This window comes from Protomyctophum parallelum, assembly GCF_964188405.1.
Source record: "Protomyctophum parallelum genome assembly, chromosome: 11".
In the NCBI taxonomy this organism is placed as follows: Eukaryota; Metazoa; Chordata; class Actinopteri; order Myctophiformes; family Myctophidae; genus Protomyctophum; species Protomyctophum parallelum.
In genome coordinates this window covers 7,894,138-7,903,067 of record NC_139707.1, presented here as the reverse complement: position 1 = coordinate 7,903,067, position 8,930 = coordinate 7,894,138, and positions in this window count along the sequence as shown.

Sequence of the window (8,930 nt, the reverse complement as noted above, 5' to 3'; positions counted from 1 at the left end):
TCTCTGTCTGCCTCCCCTTTTCTTTTCTTTTTCTCCTGGCTCATCAACTATTCAGTAACTGCCTCATCCCCCCACATGAATCAAGCCGTGTCAAAGGGGTGGTTATAGGGCACCGTCCCGCTCACATTAAGACAGAACACAATGGATGGTGGGTGAGGGTGGTGGAATGGTGGGTGCGGGTGGGGGGGGGGTTTGAATATCACAATTATCGTCATCCGAAGACATCTGGCAGGGCACACGGATGGAGTTCAGTCTCGGCCATCTATACTTGGGATGTAATTAAATACGGGACAGTGTTACGTGATACTGTACATATGCTCGGTGCTCAAGGCGATCTCCACATGCACGTGCATTATTTTACAACCAATTATAAAACCAGATAAAAAAGCGTGACATGACTGATTCAGTGTGAGTATTGCATATATTGCATATATTATCCTCTCGCAAATTTCCTTGATGGATTCCTTTTGTTTTTGTTTTCTTAGAAGAGTGATGTGATGCGATGTGAAACCAGAGAAAAGGGAAACAAGAAACAGGATTAAGAGATGTAGTCGGACAATTAGCTTACACAACGGGCGGCGGAGAGGCGTCTGAGGCTGTCACGTGACTTGGGCAAGCCATGGGGAGGACACTTTGGACATCATGGCAACTCTCCACAACTGCATCACACTTCAAGGACACCTCTGAGGAAAGGATGAGAAAGCCATTTGATTAACATCATACACAGACAAATGCGTCACTTAAGCAGAGAGTGAGTCAGTCAGTCTCCCAACCTTCGTTGCTAAAACCAAGTGTGGAAATCAATCCAGGTCTTTAGGGCGGACATGCATACACGGCGATGATGTGATTGGTTTTCAAAGCAGGTGTTTTTGTGGCTGTTTTCTTGCCTCTGTCCTAGCAACTACCGTCCGCAATTAGAAGGCCCCAGACATTTCGGTAGGCAGAGATCTCTGATCGTCTGGCAAGTTGAGACTAGTGTCACAGTGAACTAATGGGTGAATGAATCTTTTACAATTACAAGGCTGCTTTCTTAGTAAATTAAACATCTCCTGATGCACAAACGAACAGACACCCTCCTCAAGGCGACCCAACCATGGCTGATTAAACCCCAGCATGTGTCCAAGTTTCATGCTAACAGCCCCCACTGTCTCTTTCAGATTCAGAGACAGTAGCTGGGGAGTCACAGGCCCAAAAGCTCAAGGAATAAAGATGTCATGACATACTTTATATAAGGCAAAATCTTCCAAATTTCATCATACTTTAAGTAGCATGTGACATGTCTAACTAGGGGGTTTTCATGATTCTGAATCCATTCCAAGCATTAGTTTTACACAAAAAACACTCCTTGGCCTAACTTCAGCCATAGCCACACGCCCAAATGTGACCAAATGCGCTGACCTCATCACATTTGTGATGACGGCTATGGCTATAGGCCAAGGAGTGTTTTTCGTGCAAAACTAATGCTTGGAATGGATTCAGAATCATGAAAACCCCCTAGTTTGACATGTCACATGGTACTTAAATTTGTAATTTTTTACCATATAATAATTATCTATGGTGTGGTATACTAAAATGGCCATACATTTTTCGCTCTGTTCCCGGCAGAGCAGACCTCTCATTCTGCGGACCTTTGACCAAATTAATAGAAAAAATCACACCCATGTGAAGTGAGGGGCGCTAATATATTAAAGTCTAACGCATGTTGATGTAATGGTGATGTAAAACAAACGGTAACGAAACAAACATTAAATTATCTTTATTGTTAATGGCATTTAATGTTTGTGTTAGGGACAAGATGATGAAATGTTTCCCTTCATTGTCAATGGCGATTTTAAAACAAACATTGAACTAAAATTAAACGTAAAATTATCTTTATTGTTAATGGCATTTAATGTTTGTGTTAGGGACGTAAATGTCCCCTTCATTGTCAATGGGGTTTTTAAAACAAACATTGAACCTGCTCAAAAATAGAAATAAAAAGTATGTCGAATGACATCACAGGTCCTCTCAAATTTTGAGTGACTGGCTCCCTGGCTACAGTCAGTGTGGAAGATGGCTGATGAGATGTTGGTGACATCTCATCATCTTATAGATATAGTTTACTGTGAATTATGAAAACTCAGTTAACTCAATTACTGTATACGGTAATCAATGTCAATATGGGTTTGAGTTCCATAATCCTCTGTTAGTGGGGAGAGTCAAGAAACAAGAGAGTCCCCTGATGTTGTGGGTGTAAGTTCCATAACTAAGACAGTTACAGTTTCAATTAGAATCGATTTTTAACATTGTGTGGGTTCAAGTCCCAAAACTATGTGGGTTAGAGTTCCATTTGTTGTGCCACTTTCGTGTGGTTCGGGTTCCCCTTGTGGTATGGATCTGTTCATTTGTTTGGGTTTGTTTGTTGGCAAGATAACCTGAGAACGAAAGGCTATCAGTAGGCTGCTTCTGCAGGCGAGATGATTAAGGTCGTATTGGTCAGGTCTGACTATAAGCGAAATAACTTGAAAACTGAAAGTTTTCTGAAACTTGGTGGGAATGGTTTTGGGTTGAAAAGAAGAATGATCAATATGCTGCGCTTAAGGGATGATTATGTTTGGGGTTGAAGGTCAAATGTCAAAGATCAAGGTCACAAGCAGCAAAGAAGATGGTTGCTAATTGCTATGCGTTGAAAACCTCCTCACATGCTAACATTTTAATTAGATGGTTGCTATGCGTTGGAGACCTCCTCACATGCTAACATTCCGCCAATGGGCTTTAACCTTTTTAGATATCGTCTATCTGGAGATGTCAACGGCAAGGTTACATGGAGCAATTTTTTTCTCCTATTACAGAGTGGTAAGGAATTTGGCTTGTCTTTTGGCTCTGCTTCAAAGTGTTTGGTAGAATTCGCAAGTAATAGCAAGTGTTAACAAGTATTACTTGACAGGGATCGCGACGTGAACGTCATGAATTAAAAAAATAACAAAACAACACGCAGGCGGGTTCAAATCTAGCTCATGATATTATCATCAGTATTTTCTTGGATGCGGATTACTATTAGTTAAACTATTCATGTTTTATCACTGCATCAACCAAAATAATTTCTGAAATACAAATGAACCTTCAAATGGTCGCCTGGTTCTAAGCCAATGCAGCTGGTAGAGCTGGTATAACCTTGAGAAGTGCCAAAGGGCACGCAAGCACATCCAAACCTAAAAAAAACAAACTGCTGGACAGAGGTCATACGAGGTCAGACCAGAATACAGCCTTTAGCTCCCATTAGCAATGCATTTTTAATCACCACAAAAAACCTGAGGGGGAGATAAAAACCTCATTGCTAATGGGAGCTAAACTGAGTGCACAAACTCATAAGCCACAGCCCATTTCACCAGCCTGTGGACGGTGGATAATTCCCAACCCTGCCATTGTCCTGGCTCTCTCCTGCGTCATTGTCAAAGCACAGTGGAGGACAGGATGCATTGAAATGTAGCCCAACACAGACTTTAAAAGCACGCCAGATTATAGATGCTAAAGTCTGAACATTACACATGGCAATACCATTTCTCATACATCATTTCTAAGAACATCAGCCAGCGCTGCACGCTGAGAGTTTGTTGATCGGCTATTTTCAGTGAGGAGATTTGGTGTAGAGGGGAAAAAGGTATAGAGGACACTGGTCAATGAAGTACATGGGATTGAATTTGTTAAAATAGTGCTAAAGTTCTCCATTTGGTTACTTGTAAAATACTAGTTCCTACCTACCGCACCTACTTTTTAAAGTGCTCATTGGCGAATGATTGCTCTGCTGCTAAAACTGCTTGTACCATATATAATATATATATATAATATACGTGAACCATAGCAGTGGTTCGCAAAGCTTTTTGCCCGTGACCCAATTTGATGTCTCCCCGGGGACCAAAGTGCATGGTGAGTGATGAAAACTGCAGATCTACAAGCTCACATCGTGGCGCAAAGCTTGTAGGTCGGCTATTTTCACTACATCTTAAACGTTTTGTTTTCTAATTTATGGAATTTCTTCGATTTTTTCCTTTAATTTCTTCATGAAATAAATGAAAGAAATATTTGAATTATGTTTTGAATTCATGAAAATGTTTTAAAGAAATAATAAAACAGTAGTTTATTAAAGGACCACTTTACCACTTTTCAACCTATTATCATAATAGGTACTCACTAATAATCATGAATAAATTATTGCAATTATTTTCTACTCGGTCTGTGTCTCATGGGAGGGCTGCGGGCAGTTCAGAAACCGTCTTCCAGTCACATCATCGATGGGGAATACAAGCTAATAAAAACTGCAGGCTTTCTAGTCCTGAAAAGTTGCAATGCGAAAATGGAAGCCGTCATTCTCACGATAATGAAAATCTAAATGTTTTTGTAAAATAATCTTGTCTGCCTAATGATGATGTCACTGGAAGACGGTTTCTAAACTGCCCACAGCCGTCCTATGAGACACAGACTGAGTAGAAGAAAACCGTGCCATTTCTTCATGATTATTAGTGAGGACCTATTATATGAAGATATAGGTTGAAAAGTGGTGAAGTGGTCCTTTAAGCTACTGAGTTCAAGGTTCAAGGTTCAAGGTTTCTTGATTTTGTCTCCCGAGGGAGAAATTTGTCTTGGACCCCAAGAAGGACCTGCTCTGCAGCATACAGATACACTACAAGACAACAAAGGCACACAGTGACCCGTACAACATTAAAATACCACACGCCACCATATCTAGTGCAAAAGAGGGGAAGAACATTACCTCAAGCTACTGAGTTACAACGTTTCAGTCTAACAGCCTTCATCAGGTATCCTGATAAACGCCGTGAGACCGAAACGCTGTAACTCAGTAGCTTTAATAAACTACTGTTACATAAGTGAAGACCGTGTGCAGGATCTCCTTTCTCTCATTATTCGCACTGGTTGCCTGCTCCGGCGCACCTGGTAGGTGTGCAAAAGGGAAGAAAAAAATCCTACAAAGAAATAATAATTAAAAACAAAATGTGGCAAACAAAGATTAAAAGGGACCCATAAAAATGTGTCCACGACTCACAAATGGGTCCCGAGCCACTGTTTGGGAAGCAGTGAAGTGAACTGCAGAGTTCACGTATGGCACAAGCCTCGGGACAGGCGAGATTTGTCTCGCATTTAAAACTGTGGAATCTCCTTCTGGAGAGAGGAGGGGATTTGGAGAGAGAGGGAGAGCCATGTGGGGTGAGAGGAGTCAGCCGTCACCATCTGCAGTGACGTGCAGAGACTGTTAGAGAGGACGCTAGGGGCTGAAATTCCCTAAAAGGACAATTTTGGCAAAGAAATTAATAAAATGAAAAATAGCAGATCTCTTGTAAATCAGCTATTTTCATTAGCTACTGAAGATGCTGCTGGTTTCATATACACAGTGCAAAATGCTGCGTTCAAGTTCAGGAGAGTTTGGAAAAAAGGCAATTCTCCTGAATGCTGCATGCAATCAGGTATGGCGTGGAAAGGAAAGGGGTAGCATTTGCATTTCTTTCACCATAGTAAAAGCTACATTCGTGGTCTTGGAAGTTGGAGAGGGCATTTTATTTTACAGACGGGTAAAAGGGCAGGTGCTCATGCAGCCTCAAGCCCCCGGCTTTGATGCCTTATGTGTGGACGTGCCTGACCATCTGCGTCTTGCGTATGATACACGTGACATACTGTACATGGGAGGACACAGAAGGAAGGTCACGGCCAATAAATAAGCTTTGACGCTGCATGCGTACAACAAATCATTCCGGCCGTCACCTCTCAAGGGCATGGGTTGTGTTGTTGTCCTACCACAATGTGACTGAGAAGACGAGTATACCCTCTCCACGGGAGGTCTGAATTAAGTGCTGCGTTAATGCCGCTCCACTCACAGCTAAACTTTTTAAGCTGACGCAGGAAGCGGAGCCTCCGGTGGCTGGTGGGCCTTGTTAATTAATACACCGGCATTTGTTTGGCAGTGGTGGGAGATGTACTCAAGTTTTTTAAGTAAAAGTATCGATACTGTAATGTAGAAATACACCGTTACAAAGTGCATGGCCCTATGATTACAAATTTACTCGAGTAATAGTACAAAGGTAGTGTGTATCAAAATGTACTTAAAAGTACCAAAAGTAGAAAGTACTACTGCTCGATTCGCATGGAAATCGATTGATAAGAACCACTTAGGAAACACGGAGATGTCCGACATGGCGTTGCTCGTGTTGTCCTACTATTACTAACACTAACCCTAAATTTAACCCCAACTCTAACCATATAACCCTAAATGTAACCTCAGTCTTACTCTTAACCAGCCACGTAAGTCGCCTAACCTCGATATCAGTCTTAACCGGCCACGTAAGTGCCCTAACCCCCTAAACTCATACAAGTCTTAACCGGCCACATAAGTGCCCTAACCCCCTAACCTCATACAAGTCTTAACCAGCCACGTAAGTTCCCTAACCTCATACCAGTCTTAACCGGCCACGTAAGTCCCCTAACCTTATATCAGTCTTAACCGGCCACGTAAATCCCCTAACCTCATATCAGTCTTAACCGGCCACTTAAATCCCCTAATCTCATATAAGTCTTAACCGGCCACGTAAGTCCCCTAACCTCATACCAGTCTTAACCGGCCACGTAAGTCCCCTAACCTCATACCAGTCTTAACCGGCCACGTAAGTCCCCTAACCTCATATCAGTCTTAACCGGCCACGTAAGTCCCCTAACCTCATACCAGTCTTAACCGGCCACGTAAATCCCCTTAACCTCATATCAGTCTTAACCGGCCACGTAAGTCCCCTAACCTCATATCAGTCTTAACCGGCCACGTAAGTCCCCTAACCTCATACCAGTCTTAACCGGCCACGTAAATCCCCTAATCGTAAGTCCCCTAACCTCATACCAGTCTTAACTGGCCACGTAAATCCCCTAACCTCATATCAGTCTTAACCGGCCACGTAAGTCCCCTAACCTCATATCAGTCTTAACCGGCCACGTAAGTCCCCTAACCTCATATCAGTCTTAACCGGCCACGTAAGTCCCCTTAACCTCATATCAGTCTTAACCGGCCACGTAAATCCCCTAACCTCATATAAGTCTTAACCGGCCACGTAAGTCCCCTGACCTCATATCAGTCTTAACCGGCTCACAGTGCTTCGCATGGCGACACATTGTGAGCTTGTAGATCGGCTATTTTCAAATGGCCGAAGTGGTTACTGTATGTTTTGTAATAATAATCTGAATCTACAAAGAAACTATTAACTATACCGTTTTTAAATAACTGTAGTGGAGTAAAAGTATAACATTTGCCTCTGAAATGTAGGAGTAAAAGTATTGAACATTGGAAATACTCAGGAAAGACAAATACCTAAAAATAAGTACAGTACTTGAGTAAATGTACATAGTTACTTTACACCACTGCTATTGCATGTCATCTCCCCTCTCTCTCCTGCTTTCTCTCTTTTCACTAGATCGCACAAAATAATTCAGAAATGCCAAAATATCATATTTGAAAAAAAAAAAAAGTCCACTCTCATCATGCATCACATTGATGACAATAGACATATTTGGCTGCAGGCCAGGGATGACAACAGCAGATTTGTAACATAAAAATACAAATACAAATACAATACAATGGGCCTGACACACCAAAGCTGACGTCGGGTCTGGTGTAGAGTTTTGGGGGTAGCGACGCGCGGCGTCTGTCTAGACCGGTCACTCCATTTGCATGTAGTAGCATTGATAACAGAGAGCGGGATGGAGAGGAAGGGAGGGACGGCCGGCCAGCCCTCTCGTGCTTTGCCAGTGCGAACCAGAAAAGTAATGTGGACAGCATGCATGCACCGAGAGAAATAGAGCGAAGCAGAGAGCATTAGTGTGTGTGTGTGACTGTGTGTACAGTATGTGTGCATGTGTCTGTGTCTGTGTGTGTGTGTGTGTGTGTGTGTGTGTGTGTGTGTGTGTGTGTGTGTGTGTGTGTGTGTGTGTGTGTTAGAGAGAGAAAGAGAGAGAGAGAGAGATAGAGAGAGAGATTTGTTAATGGAAACACCGGCACATCATCAGATTTGATCGTTTTATCATCGTTATTTATGGCATGCTCTCACGTCTGGCAAAAGACGTGAGAGTCTATCAATATCAAAACTCACGTAAAGGTAAAACCCTGTATTCAACAAGAGCTGCATTGTAAGGGCTATAATGTAATAGTATTTATTAATTGTATTTTCCCCTTATGGTAAAAAACAAAAATGCTAACGTAGTGTCACCCAGTGTCAATTATCTAATGTAATCCTGGGCGCTACACTCCCTCTGCCAACCTGGGGAGAGCAACGGACTGAGTTTCCCCGGTTGGACGTACACAGTTCGAGTTTCCCCTCCATCAGGTGCCCCGGCTGGCCAGGGGGCGGCAGTATAGAGTCCAGTATCACTGCATGTTGGTTGTGAGGGTACCTATAGAGTGACGAATCCAGGAACGGGTCTCATGGTCGCAGCTTACGTATTTCCTGTAGGCGGACTCGACGTAGCTGCGGGGTTTAAACCCTCACCAGGCGCATCTCTTCCATTACAGTGAACGGCAGAATGACTGATGTTAGTCTGCCTCAAACTTTACTCCTTTACCTGATTTTTTACTAACACTAACATTACAAAGATGCCCAGAACATCGAGATGAACCTGTGTTGTTTATGGCTGCGCCAACAGTAGTGGCAACATAAAAAAATGGAATGTCAAAATATAATAGTGAGTAATGGTTGAGATGAAGCAGTGAAAGATATATAACGCCAGTCTTACCCAATACCCAATCTTTCTGTTTTATTAACACAAGGCTGCTGTAGCCTACTTTATACCTCATATTTGAAATGCTTAGTATGAGGTATAAAATACAGCAGCCTTGTGTTCATAAAACAGAAAGATTGGGTATTGGGTAAGACTGACATTATGTATCTTTCAGGACCTTTCAC